Genomic DNA, 16,229 nt, shown 5'->3' with positions numbered 1-16,229 from the left:
AAGTAGAAAGACAGCCTTCACAATGGGAGACAATATTTGGAAATGATATATCAGATAAAGGTCTAGTATCCAGAATTTATAAAGAGATTGTTCATCTCAACAACAAAAAGACAGCCAACCCAATTACAAAATGGGAAAAAGACTTGAACAGACACCTCTCAGAAGAGGAAATACGGATGGCCAAGAGGCACATGAAGAGATGCTCAATGTCCCTGGCCATTAGAGAAATGCAAATCAAAACCACAATGAGATATCATCTCACACCCACCAGAATGGCCATTATCAAAAAAACAAAAAATGACAAGTGCTGGAGAGGATGCGGAGAAAGAGGCACACTTATCCACTGTTGGTGGGAATGTCAAATGGTGCAACCACTGTGGAAGACAGTTTGGCGGTTCCTCAAAAAGCTGAATATAGAATTGCCATACGACCCAGCAATACCATTGTTAGGTGTCTACTCAAAGGACTTAAGGGCAAAGACACAAACGGACATTTGCACACCAATGTTTATAGCAGCGTTATTTACAATTGCAAAGAAATGGAAACAGCCAAAATGTCCATCAACAGACGAGTGGCTAAACAAACTGTGGTATATACATACGATGGAATATTATGCAGCTTTAAGACAGAATAAACTTATGAAGCATGTAATAACATGGATGGACCTAGAGAACATTATGCTGAGTGAGTCTAGCCAAAAACTAAAAGACAAAGACTGTATGGTCCCACTGATGTGAACCGACATTCGAGAATAAACTTGGAATATGTCATTGGTAACAGAGACCAAGAGGACTTAGAAACAGGGTAAGAATGGGTAATTGGAGTTGAAGGGATACAGACTGTGCAACAGGACTAGATACAAAAACTCAAAAATGGACAGCACAATAATACCTAATTGTAAAGTAATCATGTTAAAATACTGAATGAAGCTGCATCTGAGCTATAGGTTTTTTTTTTGTCTGTTTGTGTCTTTTTTTTTACTATTATTTTATTTTCTCTATATTAACATTCTATATCTTTTTCTGTTGTTTTGCTAGTTCTTTTTCTAAATCGATGCAAATGTACTAAGAAATGATGATCATGCATCTATGTGATGATGTTAAGAATTACTGATTGCATATGTAGAATTGAATGATTTCTAAATATTGTGTTAATTTCTTTTTTTTCTTTAATTAATAAAAAAAAATGAAATCAGGATTTCAGATCAGACTGGAGCTTCTGTGGATCCCATACCATTTACTGTAGGGCCAGGTGGTATTCTGACTCTAGGAAACAACAAGTTTTTATACTGTCAGTTATTTTAGTATTTTTACATGCCTAAAGTAATTCAGAAAATAATCCTACCTTCATTTTCTGTTTTTTTTTAGGTGCACGGCCCAGGAATCGAACCCAGGTCTCCAACATGGAAGGTAAGCATTCTACCACTGAACCACCTGTGCACCCCATCTTCATTTTTAAAAGAAAAGAAAATGATGACCAGTTATCATTGGGGATTCAAATAGGAGAAGAGAACAGAAGATAATACTTGATGCCACTGAATGTGGTGAGATGGCACACATTTCACACTTCCTATTATAAATTATTACAATGTCTCCAGAGAGTTATTTCATAATATCTTTCAAGAGGTTTATGTAACTCAAATCATTCAACCCCAATAATTTCAAGTCTACAAATCCATCCCAAGAAACTTAATCAAATACATGAAAAAAATGAGCATGCAAAGAAAGATGTTACTGCATTGGTTATCATGATTCAATACTGAAAACCAGTTAAGTGCCTAGCAACAGGAAAACAGATATATTATAGTCATAGCATAAAATACTATGGGGTCAGGAAAACAGATATATTATAGTCATAGCATAAAATACTATGGGGTCATTAAAGTACTATTTCCAAAGACTATTTAAACTTATAGGAAAATGTTCTCTTAACAGAGGGAATGAAGATATAAAACTTAAAACTGCCCAATTAAACCAGCAATACCATATATAGGTGGCACCCCCAAAATATAAGCCCAATATCCCCCAACATTTGATAAAAAATCCCGGGGGAGTGTGCTTAGTGATTGCAAATGTAATAGCATAAATTCCAAGGTGACCCTTCATCTAAAAATCCAGCAACAAGATTATTGGAGATCCCAATTCAACAACAATTTACTGAGTTCCTAAACTTGCCAGACCCTATGAAACCAAATCACACACATGATCTCACCTGATCCTTAATCCCAGGAGATCTGTAAGAAAGGCAGAATCAAGCCATTTATAAAGAGGAACCATGTCAAAGATTTCAGGCATGTATTGTCGAGAGGGTGGACCCTAGAAATTCAAGAATCCTAGCTTCCAGTCTGATATTACCTGCATGGTATCATGGGGAAAAGAGACTGATTCTAAGATAACAATGAACATTTACTGCATATAAAGGATGCAAGAGGCCCTAGTTTAAACATTTCCCTTGTGAGGCCATGGTCCTCGAACAACATGACAAGGTGGATACATTATTATTTCGTGTCTAAGAGAGGAAACAGACATTTTGTGCACTTAACATAACACTTCTGGTTTATGTCAGGGTTCAAGCCCAGGCAATCTGATCCCCAAGCCTGAATTCTACCAGTGCCTTGCTCTCGGAAGGTATCGGAATTATCCCCAGAGTTCCAGGAAGGAGAGAAAGCAACATAACATCAGGACCATGAAACAGGTTTAAAACTATAAAATAAGTCATTAAAAAAACTAAAAGTAAATTATTTTCTGAAATCCACTGCTTAATAGCAGAACTCAGAAAAAGCAGATGAACCATTTCAATGAATAACATGATTGAGCCAACTTACCCAAAGCCAGTGACACAATAACCCATTCCTTTCCCTTCCTACACTGTAATATGCTCATTTCACAAAAGAATTATTCGTGGACTCTCTCCAGCCAACACAACAAGCAATCTCAACACCCTCCCCTTGTCTACATGGGACATGACTCCCAGGGGTGTGGACCTTCCTGGCAACGTGGGACAGAAATCCTGGAATGAGCTGAGACTCAGCATCAAGGGATTGAGAAAAACCCTAGAATGAGCTGAGATTTAGCATCAAGGGATTGAGAAAACCTTCTCGACCAAAATGGGAAAGAGTAAAATGAGACAAAGTGTCAATGGCTGAGAGATTCCAAACAGAGTCGAGAGGTTGTCCTGGAGGTTATTCTTATGCATTAAGTAGATATCATCTTGTTATTCAAGATGTAATGGAGAGGCTAGAGGGAATTGCCTGAAAATGTAGAGCTGTGTTCCAATAGCTATGTTTCTTGAGGATGATTGAATAATGATATAGCTGTCACAATGTGACTGTGTGATTGTGAAAACCTTGTGTCTGATGCTCCTTTCATCTACCTTGTCAAGAAATGAGTAGAACAAATGGAATAAAAATAAATAATGGGGGAACAAATGTTAACATAAATTTAGTTTGAAATGCTAGTGATAAATGAAAGTGAGGGGTAGGGGGTATGGTATGTATAATCTTTTTTTTCTGTTATTGTTTATTGTTTTATTTATTTTTCTGTTGTCTTTTTATTTCTTTTTCTGAATTGATGCAAATGTTCTAAGAAATGATGAATATGCAACTATGTGATGATATTGAGAATTACTGAATATATATGTAGAATGGAATTATATGTTAATGTTTTTGTTTGTTCTTAATTTTTTTAAATTAATAAATAAATTTTAAAAAAAAAAAAGAATTATTCGTGGAGATGAGAAATTAAGGCAATTTTTAGTTGCCTCTAGAAGTATATTCTGTAATTGAATTCCTTAGCTCTGACTCACTGGCAAGTTAAGAGAAAATAGCTTATTTTAATTGTATTCTTTGCTGTATTTACATTTCCAGTTGTATGGTAAATCAGTTGTTGTAATTTGAGTTGATGTACAAAAACTTGAGCTTCCAAATAGGATTGTTTAAACTGAGATCACAGGGCAAATTTCAGTGAGGTATTCTACCTTTGGGTCTATGTAAGACTTTTGAGCTGGGGAATAGTAGTACCCTTGGATCTGACCTAACATGAAAAGCAACTTAAACATGAATGACCTACCTACTGGCATCCCTATTATAGGACACACAAAGAAACTCTTCCTCCCCACGGATATCTTCTCTAGGTTAAGTCACAAAGAACAGGAGGAACCGGGCAGGGAGTAATGGGGTTGGATGGTGTCATGTTAAATTGCTCCATGGAACAGAAAAAATAAATCCAATGGAGTTCAAGAACAGTAGCACTGTAGTTAGGAGCCAGGGAAGGACTCGACCAAATCACGCCCAGGGAGTCACGCCTGTCCTGAGGGCCACGGCAGAAAGGCCCTCCAGGGGAGGTGCAAGTGACTCCAGAGGCTTAGTGGACCCTCCGGAGGCCTGACACTGTCCAAGCTGAACGATGCCAGACCCCAAAACTCCAGGCCAGCCGGATGCCCATCTCTGTGGCATGTGTGGACCCAGGTTTCAAGATGGGTGTCTTTGGGGAGCACTCCTCCTTGACGCCGGGGATCCCCAGGCTCAGCCCAGCCCACAGCTCCCAGGGGCACATGAGCACATAACTATGACCTGAAGGCCAGCTGGTAGAGGTCTCCCAATTAATTGGGATCCACCCTGGCAACCACAAGTGTGCAGATCTTGCTTCCCTATGGACGGGTCTCGACACACTCACAGCCCCGTGTTGAAGCCACATCGACATCACTGCTCCTGCATGGCTGCAGTCATGGGGCCTGACACGCACAGGTGCTCACACCCAGCATTCCTGCTGACACCACAGGTACATTGTGAGTGGGAGAGGACCCACCCCCATGTGGCATTGTGGGGGGTACAGGGGGAGGGCACTAAGCAGGTGGCATGATGCAATGGTAGGAAGCAGGAGACCTTGCAAGCAAGAGAGAGCAGCAGTGGGAGAAGGCTGGGGCAACGGAGCGTGCAGAGGCCCCGGGCAGGTGGGCAGGACAGAGCGGCTGGGCCAGTGAGTCTCAAGGGCCTGTGAGAGGCAGCAGCCCCTATCTTCCAGGTCCTGGGGGGAATTGTAGCATCAGTGTCACAGCAGCAGGGACACAGTCTCCCCAGGACAGCAGGACAGCAGACACCAGGGCCCGGGTTTTACTGTCTGAGTCCGTGAATGCCCCACAAGGTTGGTTAGGGCTTGGTGTGTGGCACAGCGTGTTCTCAGTGGCCCTCCAGGGCACACCAGTTTCCACTCCTTGACCCTCTTCTAGATACAAAACTAATGTTCTATTTCCCATGGTTGGAGAATGGAATTGGAGACTCTTAAAACTCACTGGCAATTCATAATAGAATCCAAACAGAAATGCTCTTGGGGTGCTGATTCACCAAACATGCAGGAGACCCAACATGTTTAACATTGCAGCACAGAAACCAAACAGTGTAGCCCATGGCCCTGTGCTCACCCACTAGGAGGCCACGGCCTTCCTGATGGTCTGTGGCCTCTGCTCTCTGCCAGGACCCTGTGGGACAGAGATGACCTCTCAGGCAGCCACAGGAAGGAGTCAGGGCCTTGGGAGGCTGGGCCACCGGGGAAAGAGCAGTCCCCGCCTGGGACACGCAGCCTGTCCTTCTCCTGCAAGTCCTCCTTGGCTCCATGAGCCTTCCAGGACAGCTCCTACCCAGGCCAGGCTGGTACCAATCTCGCCACCTGGGGAGCTCGCCAGCCCATGACTTCAGACAGCTACATCCCCAGGACACCCATCTGGCTGCTCGACCTGACTCACCCATGAGCTCCGCACAGGTGGACCACTGCTCCATGCTGGGGATAACAGGTACTTGCACTTAATCCACAGATGGAGGATGTGGGCCCTCCCACACCCAACACTACTCAGCCTCTGGGGACTCAGCCATGAACCCAAACACATTCTCTGAGCACAACACCCCAGAAGAGTGGAAGAGCGGCAAGGGCTGCTCCAGATTCTTTGGCCAGCAGCCTTCCTGACCACAGGACACCATGGTAGAGGTTACATGGAGGTGGGTGGTGTCCATGTATTTCCTGCGAGGAAGTGTCCCAGGGACAGCACAAGAACGGGCTCTGGGGTAGGAGCATTCAGGTTATTTCAATAACTGCACAGGAGTCAGCAGTGGCTGGGACCAAGGACCAAGCTGGGACCAGAGGTGCTCTGGGGGAGGAGGCCCAGGCTGGGAGAATGCTGAAGACATTATCATGCCATCAGGGGTTGCTCAGGGAAATGAGAGCCACAAGAGACTCTGAGCTGGGGAACAGAGGGCAGGTCAGGGCTCGCTGCTGCCAGGTGGGGGCCAAGCAGGCCAGCATGGGGGCCAAGGCCAATGTGCAGTGCCATCTTGGAGACCCAACCACCAGGCTGGATGGGTGTCAGGGCCTCTGCTCCAACTGACCCCAAGCCCAGCTGATCCATGCAGCCCCACTTCAGAAAGAGACCCCGCTGACCACCACTCCTCACCTTCACCATCATCCCCTCAGGCCAGCAGTGAAGCCCACCGGATGCACTGGCTGAAAAACAAGTGAAGCGACACAAATCTCTCTCCAGGCTCCTTGTAACAGATGAGAGCTGGATGGACTGACTGACTTGGGCTGCACAGGCCTGGGCTGAGCAAACACAGGCTGCCTGCAGGGGAGAAGAGGCAGCAGCAGCTAACACTTAGGTGCTGTCCACATGCAGTGCTGTCCACGTGCAGTGCCGTACACACCTGACACAGTCCACACACCACGCTGTCCTAAGAACCCAGTGCTGTCCTCAGCACCCAGCGCTGTTCTAAGCACCCAGCACTATCCACACCCCATGATGTCCTGAGCACCCCAATGCTGTGCACACACCACACTGTCCTCAGCACCCAGCACTGTCCAAGCACTTGGCCCTGTCCACACTTCAAACTGTCCACTCCCCGGCACTGTCCACACCCAGTGCTGTCCCGGGCAGGCCCACCATGCACACGGCCTCACCTAAACCCACCAAAGCTGTGGTTGACAAAGCGCAGTCACATCGCTGAGCTCAGGGTCTCACCCCAAGGCCTGGACAAGCGCCAATCCGGCTGCCCTCCATAACCTGATGAAAAGCCACGCAAGGGAACATGCAGGAGTACCTGGAGGCTGGGCTGGGCCCGATACCCAGCCCAGAGGGGACGGCAGCCTCAGGAGGACCTGGTCAGCTTCGCAGACCCAGTCACCCAGGCCGCTCGGTCTCACCCAACCTCCCTATCCCGTGGGCCCCTTCCCTCCTTGATACCCCCCAAAAGATCTTCCTTTCACCCCAATTCGGCCTCCCAGCCTCATCTTCCTGAGGACCAGCTGGCTATTCAGTACAGAGTCCTGAAAGGGAAAGCTCCCTCTTTCCCCAGGACATCGGCCCAAAGTGGGCCACTGGCCTGGCCACTCCAGTGCACTTGATGGTACCTTGTGGCAGGGGTCCCAACACATGTCCTGGGAATCCTGAGAACACAGCTCCTCAGAGTGGGCTCCCACGTGACCGCATGGCATTCACATTTGCATGAAGACAGCTTGGACAGAATTCCCCAACTCTCTACCTACAGATGAGCCTGAATTGCTGGCCCACACCCCAGTGGGGACAAGTACCCCTGGGAACCCCAGGACAGACTCGCTGCTCACATAAGATGGCACTGCATTGGGACCCCTGCCCAGGCTGCCCCACCCTTGGGGTTGTGCTGTGTCAAGGCTGAGACTCACATCTGGGGGCACCACAGGCAGAGTCACAGCCCTCACAGGCCAAACGGAGGCCCACGAGGCAGCATAGTCTGTGGGCAGGGGGCTTACCCTGGTCCCCAGGCACTGTCCTTCACCGCTCCCAGCAATACCACAAGAGCTTCCTGGGAGGCTGGGTGTGTGCAGGGGTGGGGGCCTGCCCCTGCAAGGATGGCCATGGCAGACCTCTTTCATGAAGGGGATCTTGTGAAGTGCTCGCGACTCTCCGTGTGGACAGTTGAACTTACCCATCATCCGTCGTTACTGTGGGAAAGTGACATGGGGCCTGTGGGTGGCCCAGGCTCCCTCTGCAGACTCGTTGTGAGCCATCAGCTGGGGAGGCCATCCTCTGCCCCCCAGACTTAGATGAGGTGCAGTCACCACAGGCCAGGGCAGGCCAGGGCGAGACGCACAGGGCTGCATCTCCCTACAAGACAGAAGGAAGGAAAGGTAGGCTCAGGACAGTTCACGTCAATGTGAGGGAAGAAAAAAACAGGCTCTTTTAATCCACTCCTGTCAGTGCAGACATATTGTGGGCAAGAACTTTTGATTAGATATTTCCATGAGAATGTGACGCCCCCCCATTTAAGGTGGGTCTTAGTTTACCAGAGTCCTTAAAAGAGCTCACACAGAGTTCAGAGTTGATGCAGGGAGATTACACCACCATGACATTTGCAGATGCAGTCAGAAATGGCCCCAGGAAATGCTAAGAGATGAAACCCATGCAAAGTCTATTCCAGAGAAGTTAAGTCCCACACGTGCTAACAGAGGACGCCACTGGAATCAGAAGCTGAAAGCAACAAACAGGGAACAAGGACCAGCAGACACAGCCATAGGCCCTCCCAGCTGACAGTGTTCCAGATGCTGGCAGCCTTTCCTCCAAGAAAACGTCCTCTTGTTGGCATCTTAATTGGGACATTTTCATGGCTTCAGCATGACAAACTCATAACTTAATGAGTCCCCTTTATAAAAGCTGATGCATTTCTGGCAGCTTTAGCAAACTTGAACACCATCGTAACCAGGAACTCTCAGGAGGAAGACGTGGGTAACAGTAAGATCCCAGGCCTCCCTGAGCCCCAGAGCAAAGGACAGGCCTCCTCTGGGCCCCATGCATGGCCATCGATTGAAACTGGGGCAGGGGCCCTAGAGGGAAGCCTCCTGTAGCCACTGTCCAAAAACCACAGACGGGAATTCCTGCTCCTGAACAGGGACTCGAGAGCTGAGCCTCCTTGCTGCCACCTCTGGAGCCTCCCCAGACCATGGGGCCTGATGACCTGAGACGCCACACAGGATAAGGAGAGGAGCCAGTCTCCTATAGGTGCTAGGCATGCACTTGGCTCGGGGCACAAAGCCTGTAGTGCTTTCTGTCTGTACTTACAAAACTCACCAAGGACATGGAGTCACCAAGACCACTGAAACTCTCCTCCTGTCCCTCGGTCATGGAGTAGGATGGGCAGCAGGTGGACAGCATGGGGCATCCAGAGGGCACACAGAGGTGTCCTCCACACAAATGCTGCCCAGTACTCTAATCCAACCCCAAGGGACACAGTCACTAGAGCATTTCAGGGTCAGGCGACTGTTGCTGGCTTTTTGTGCCTACCCTAGGGAAGTGGCAGGCATTTGGAATATCTTCTCTTGTGGGCAAATCGTGAGAACATGCCCAAAGGGTAAATCTGTGGACAATATTGCTGTGAAAACGCCTTCCCCAGCCCCCAGGAGGCCCACAGTCACTTACTTGACAAACTTGTCCACTTGCGCCATGGAGACTTCATATTCTTCCCCCGAACCCCTCACAGAGCAAGGCCAGGAAGTGTGGCTTGTGCATGTGAACGACCTGGGGAGAAGCACACACGGTTAGGCTTGCTTGTGTGTGTGGACAGTAGGGGAGAGGCACACACACTCAGGGCCGCTCATGCACATGGACAGTCAGGAGGTGGCACGCATGCTCAGGAACAGCAAGAGAGACCTGCACCAGGGACTCTAGGCATTATTACCCTACCATCCCGTATCCCGCTGCTTTTTTTCCTGTCATCATCCATTTTCCTATTTCTATGAATTCATAAAAAAGGAGGCAGAATTTCTTTATACCGCCTTTAATAATTTAGGGCCATATTTTCCTAACTATAAAAAGTATATTATACGGCGCATGGGTGGTTCAGTGGTATAATGCTTGCCTTCCATGCAAGAGATCCGGGATTGATTCCCAGACCAAAAAACCAAACAAATGATAATAAAAAGAAAGAAAAGTACATGCAAATCTTTAAATCATTTACAATCTCATAAATAAATATACTCAGCGGTGACCTTCCAACTGTCCCTCCAGAAGGGAGCAAGAAGTGTTTCTATGAGTGTGCATGTGTGGGTGTGGTATTGTGTGTACAGTTGGGCACACACACACACACAATTTGCTCCCTCCTTGGAAACAATAAATGGAGCTCCCCGGAAGTGAACAAGTGATCAAACCTGGCACAGCCCCTCAGCCCCCAGCCCCATTCCGTAACAGAGGAGGATGCTGAAGCCAGCGAACTTAGCCCCATCAGCCAGATCTGCTCCACAACAAACACCACAAACCTCAACTTCCTGGGCCCCCATCTCCCCAGCAGGAGTGTGGACCATCCACCACGTCCCCCATGACCCACCAAACGGCCTGTGTTCCTCTGCCCACCCCCCGCACCAGCGAGCTTGTCTTGGGAGATTCCTGGAAACCCATCAGGTTCCGGGCCTGCAGACTATCCCATGGAAGTCATACTTGCCAATCCCCACAATGGTCAGAGCCAACTGCTATAATGAATATCCTCATATTTGCATATAATACCCTATGGCTCTGTTTCCATGGGAAACCCTAATACATACCCCTTTAGGTGTCTATTTATTCAGAAATCTGCAGTTTTTCTAACACTGGGGTTTACAGATGACAACCCACATGGGCGCGGGGTGAGGTGCCTTCTTTGAGCTGAGCAGAGGAAGACAGCGGCACCGATCCCAGAGAGCACTGGGCACAGGTAGGTGGGGGCTTCCCTCATTGAGCCGGGGTGTCCAGCCAGACCCCTAACCCGCTGCCAGGCAGCCCACCAGGGTCCGCACCAACTCTGAAGGGGCTCTGAGGGGAGGGCGAGACTGAGGGACGGTGGAGTAGGGCTGGGGATAGGTAGGAAAGGCTGGACCCACTGCAGAGGTAGGAGAAGAACTGGGCGGGGCTGGGCCTTCCCATTCTAGCTCCCCACCTACCTCCTGAGTCTGGGACCTGGTACCCTTCTCGGGATAGTCTGCAGTAGAGGAGGGTCCAGGGCGAGAGGCGGAGATGGGCCTCAGGGCTATAGAGTAACTGAAACCCTGCGTGGGAAATAAAGAGCCGCCAGGATGGGAGCTGAGTGCGCACCCAGAAGTGGCCAACCGGGAGTGGGAGGAGGGAGAGGCTGTACCATACCCCCATGGTGGGAGGAGACAGGTACTGGGCCCACCCCTCAGAGGTGGCAGTTACAGCAGCCATGCCCCTCCCCCCAGAGAGGGTGGAGATGACTCTGCAGGCAGCCTTCATTGTGAGCTCACCCTCCAGGCCCCACCCACAATCGCCTGGCCCCACCCCCTTTCCCTGTCAATCTTCTCATCGCCCAATAGGCTGGGAGGCTGAGGCCACACCCACATTCCATGTTGCCTAGCACCTCCCTGGTCCCTCCCTTCCCTGGCTCAGTCCCACATCAGTACAGTAGCTAGTGGATGCAAGTCTGCAGTGGTTGCTGGATTACATGATGTCGCTCCATCGACCCTTTCCCCTGTCCCAGATGTCGGAAGAAGCCGGACGGCAGAAATTGGCCGCGCTCAGAAAAAAGTTTTGCGCAATCCCCCTTCCCGAGATGTCAGAAGAAACCCAACAGCAGAAACTGGCCTCAGCCAGAAAAATGTTATTTGAATTTCAGCTGAAAAACAACCTTCCCATTCCACCAAGAGTGAAGAAGAAAGAGAACATACAAAAGGGCCCTGAAACATCAATGTCAGGTGGCCACTCGCCTGGGAACGTGCCCAAAGACCGCGCCACTCCTCCTTCACCGGCCGATGACACCACCCCTCCTGGCAGTGTCAATCTTGCCTGTGCTAGTTCTCCTTGTACTAGAGGCATGGCATCACCTAACAACTCTGATGCCGAAAATGGTCCTCTTCCCTTGGAGGAAAACAAGACTATGTCATCTACTGAGACCCTGCAACAGATTTCACGACCTTTTTTTCATGGGTTCCTGCCTGAGTCCTCACCCAGCATCAACAGGAAGGACCAGACATCCTCAAATGACATGAAGACTCTAGAGAGCCGATACCAAGAGTCATCACTAGCCCTGGATTCCAGCAGTTCTACACATGATCAACTCACAAAGAAGATACAAGAGTTGAATAAAGAAAAACAAGATGCTTTTAAGCAATTGGAGGAAGTCATACAAGAGTTTGAACAAAACTTCATCAACCAGCAAGGAGCTCTCAGACAACGGCTGCAAGAACAGCATCAGACAATTGGCATTCTAGTGTCTGAGAAGGAACAGTTATACATAGCCCTTATGCACACTCATCAGGCTCTCATGCAGAAAGAAGGTGAGGCAGAGGATCTTGTAAGTCACTTGCAGTCTGAAAGGCAACGTGTAAGTGAGCTGGAGCACACCCTGTCCGCTGTCTATACTCAGCAGAAGCAGGTGGACAAGGCCAACCAAGAGCTAACCAAAGAACATGACAACCTGAAAGTAGAGTTCTGTAAACAAAGCAAAAGCAATGAGGCCCTGAAGCAACATAACTCAGAACTGGAAGAGAAACTTCGGGTCTTGCTCATGGAGAAGTCAGCCATGCAGCGAGGGATGGAGGAGCTGCACAGGAAGCTGGAGATGAGAGAACCTGCAAAACCATCACTACTGCAGCCTGGAGATCTTAATGGCAACCAGCAGTTACAGCAGGCCCTGGAGGAGTGGGAACAGCTGCAGCTACATGGGGAGCAGCTGACAGAAACTCTGAAAAATACACAACAAGACAAAGACACAATTGCCAAGGCCCTGAGAAAAGAGCGTGCCATTTGTCAGGAGCAGGCTCAGCAGTTTCGAGAACAGGTGAGAACACCGAGAGAGGAAAAGCTACAGAAATTGGAGGACAATTTAGTTCAACTGAAGAACGAGGCAGCTGCACCCCCATCCCAGAAGCCCCCAGCCGGGCCCTCCGAGATGGGGCAACGGCTGCAAGCAGAGGCTAGCCAGCTGCGGAAGAAGCTAGAGCACCTAGCAGGGCAGCTGCAAGTCCAGATGAAGGACAATGAGGGCCTAAGTCATCTGAGTCAGGAGCAGGAGGTGAGGCTGCTGCAGTTGGAGCAGGAAGCTGAGCTCTGTGAAGAGCAGGCAGCAGAGCGGAAACACATTCTGCAGAACATGGAGAACAACTGGGGCACCATCACCCGCGCTCTGTCCCAAAACTGCAAACTCACGGGGCAGTTAGATGAATTACAGAATGACTTTATCAGGCTGGGCAACAAAAATATGGAGGTAACCAACGCCCTGCATTCAGTTAAGACAGAGCTGGCCAAGAAGCTGGGAAAGCTGCAGGAAAACCTGGAGGGACTCAAAGAGACAACAGAATTAAAGAGCATAGAGGCTCAGGGTTTGCAAGAGCAGCATGACCAGTACCAGAGCCACCTGCAGCAGTATATACTTGCATGTCAGCAGCTCGTGGCTGTCTATCAGCAGCTAGTCACCGGGAAGGAGATGCTGCAAAAGCATTTAGGGATGCAGACCCAGCTAGTGGAAAAGCTGCCACACGAGGATGTTCAGAGGGAGGCTATGGCTGAAATGACGTGCCAAGAATTCCAGGGGACTCAGGAGTGCCTGGAAGCTGCCAACCAACAGAATCAACAATTGCAGGCCCAGTTGGGCCTTATGAGCTTGCCTGGGGAAGGAAATGCTACAGAGAGTGAGCAAGGAGATGAAGAGGATCAGCACCCAGACCTGAGCATTCCTGAAGACCTAGACAGTCGAGAGGCCATGGTGGCATTTTGCAAATCAGCCATAGCTAGTGATGAAGAGCGGGCATGCCTACGGAGGCAGCTGAAGGAGCAGAAGCTATGCTGCCAGCACCTGGCTCACCAGGTGACCTCATCTCAGCATGAACCAGAGGTGCCCCCTACCACCGGGACCGGTGGGGAAAGTGTATCAGGGGACATTAATCAGGCTCTGCAAGGGGATATGAAGAAGCTGCACCAATGCTTTGCAGAAATTACACAACAGAAACTAGAATTGATGGACCGGATGGAAGAACTGGAGCATCGCTGCCTCCAGCTATCTGGAGAGATAGATACAACTGTTGAGCGCATCACCCTCTATCAAAATCAGAGGGCAGTAATGAAGGAGAATCACCGTATAAAAGAGCCGAACATTAACCACTCAGCAAATGAGAAAGACGATATTAAGGTGAAACTGCTCGAGATGCAGGAGATCAACAAAATACATGTTAGTGAGTGCAAAGAATGGCATGGCAACTTTATGGCAGCTACCAAGAGCCCTGCTGATCAGGCAACAACAGCATCCCCAAGTCACCAGGAGCCTGCAGGTGACAACAGCCAGGTCCTTCACAAGGGGAACCTGGCAAATGACGTGGGATCTGCAAAGGGGGAGGCCCTCCAAGGCCAAACTGTTCCAGAGACTCCCACTGCGCAGCAGAAAACACAACTGCTATGTGAGACTCAATACCCTCAAGATCACCATGGCATGGGCAATAATCCCTGCTTCCCCTTCTTCTACCGGGCTGAGGAATATGAAGAAGCAAAGGTTCGGGTTATCTAAGACTGTCTCTCTGGCTGGCAAAACACCGGGTAGTGGGGCTGGGGGCAAAGCCTCCACTTTTTCCCAAACAATCCCTCCCCACCCCCTTTCCTGCCCCCCTTTCCTACCAAGTCATACTGAATAAAAACTAAACTTTTAAAGGTGTGCAGACCTCCTCTGATACTTGTCTCTGCACGTCCGCGCAGCCCCTCTAAGGGTACCCGAGGCTCTGCACTGCAGCCATGTGCAGCCCAGGCTGCCCACAGGGTCTTCACCAAGGGACTTAACCTGCAAACATGCACCTGCGTGTGCTCAGATCACCCAGGCACAAGCGTGCTCACATGCACGCACACACACACACACTAAGCCCACTGCACAGGATGTGAGGCGTCTGTGTGTATGTAGTCCCCACATGCGTGCATGACTTCCCTACTCCAGATGAAGCCCAGGGCCTGTTGGCTGCCCTGAGGCTGGGGAGTTTGTGCACCCCAAGAACCCAGCCTTGGCACATGCCCCACGTGAGTGGGTCTCATTATCAAGCATCTAGTCACAAGCAGCAGGAATGCATCCCACCAGCCTTTCAGGGCTGAGCCCACGGCCTCACAAGGCAAATGCACAGAAGTAAGGCAAATGCACAGAAGTCACGTGTATATGTCCCCCAGGCAGGCGAGACCTCCAGATGAGGTTTCAACACCCACCCTGGGGCAGGGGAAGGGACACGCAGGGGCAGTCCCACATGCAAGGGGCAGGGAAGGGCCAAGGGCCCAGAGCTGTCAGCAGGGACTCCCAAGTAATAGGCTCACCATTGTGTTGTTCTTGCTTCAGAAAACTTCCTGGTTGAAGAAGTCAAAGAGCTTCTTTTCTAACTGGAGCATAACCTGCAAAATCAAAGTTTTGAATCCACACGTGCAGGTCGTGGGGCCAATGTACTCACCGGGACACGGCCCTTCTGAACTCCTCCCCCACCTCGGTCACATGGCCCTCTGGGCTCAGGGGTCCACCAGTGGCATGAGTTTCTCATTAGGGCCCTGGCCCCAGCCCGTAAGCACCCCTGCGGGGACACACACACGCACCTTGCAGGCATTGTGGCTCTTGTGGAAGATTAACTTCGCATCTTCGGTGGTGTCCGCAGCCCAGACGGTGTGCATGGTGTCTTTTATGCAGAGTGTCTGTGGGGAGCCAGAGGCTCAGACCGAGTGCTCAGCCTCAGCCTGGGCAGCAGCATCTGTGGGGGAGGTCACGCCGGCACCCCTCAGGAAGGTGCTGGAAAGCACTTGGGGCCATCCTTGCTGTAATCTTAAAGAAGCACCATGCAAAACGGGGTACACACTATGGCTGCTCCCAGGTAAAAGCCACCATGTGTCACAATGCTCAGAACCCCAGCTCTGTCCTGGAAAAAGGCCTGGTAGGAACGTGCCAAGGGGAGCCTGTGGCCCCCCGAAGAAGACAAGACGGCTCCCAGGAGCTTTCCACTCTTAACATTGACAGTACTCCACAAGAGGTCTCGTTAAATACTGGGCAGGCTCATTATGACCAAAGCAGAGGTGAGGGGTTAGGGTGAAGGGCCCACCCCGCCCTGGGTTCACGGGCAGTGCAGGGCCATGGAACCAGCCCTGTCGGGAGAGTCCAAGAAGGCCAAGGCGGGCATAAACGACCCACCGGGCCTGCAGGTAGGGACGCTGGGCACATCAAGAGAAGGCTGCTGCGCTCGGCATGTGGCCCGCATTTGCCTGGCAGGGTCAGCTAAGGGGAG

At 50.0% G+C, this 16,229-nt stretch overlaps 1 protein-coding gene and 1 pseudogene across 11 annotated transcripts in view; one reads left to right on the top strand and one right to left on the bottom strand.

Annotated features, from left to right (window-relative positions):
- LOC143667184 (olfactory receptor 4A47-like) overlaps nucleotides 1-16,229 on the bottom strand; it is a 275,202-nt gene that overhangs the window by 57,781 nt on the left and 201,192 nt on the right. For 7 of the 11 annotated variants that reach the window (XM_077141112.1, XM_077141115.1, XM_077141113.1 and 4 more), the window contains 5 exons: nucleotides 15,550-15,701; nucleotides 15,280-15,354; nucleotides 10,926-11,030; nucleotides 9,433-9,531; nucleotides 7,946-8,124 (listed from right to left, as the gene is read on the bottom strand). The gene's annotated coding sequence lies outside the window, so the exon portion shown is untranslated. The other 4 variants (XM_077141123.1, XM_077141120.1, XM_077141121.1 and 1 more) reach the window with 4 other exon arrangements.
- LOC143667181 (golgin subfamily A member 2 pseudogene) lies at nucleotides 11,324-14,635 on the top strand (annotated as a pseudogene).

This window comes from Tamandua tetradactyla, chromosome 23 (genome assembly GCF_023851605.1).
Source record: "Tamandua tetradactyla isolate mTamTet1 chromosome 23, mTamTet1.pri, whole genome shotgun sequence".
Taxonomy (NCBI): domain Eukaryota; kingdom Metazoa; phylum Chordata; class Mammalia; order Pilosa; family Myrmecophagidae; genus Tamandua; species Tamandua tetradactyla.
The sequence above is the reverse complement of the archived record's forward strand: the minus strand, read 5'-3'. Positions and strand labels throughout refer to the sequence as shown.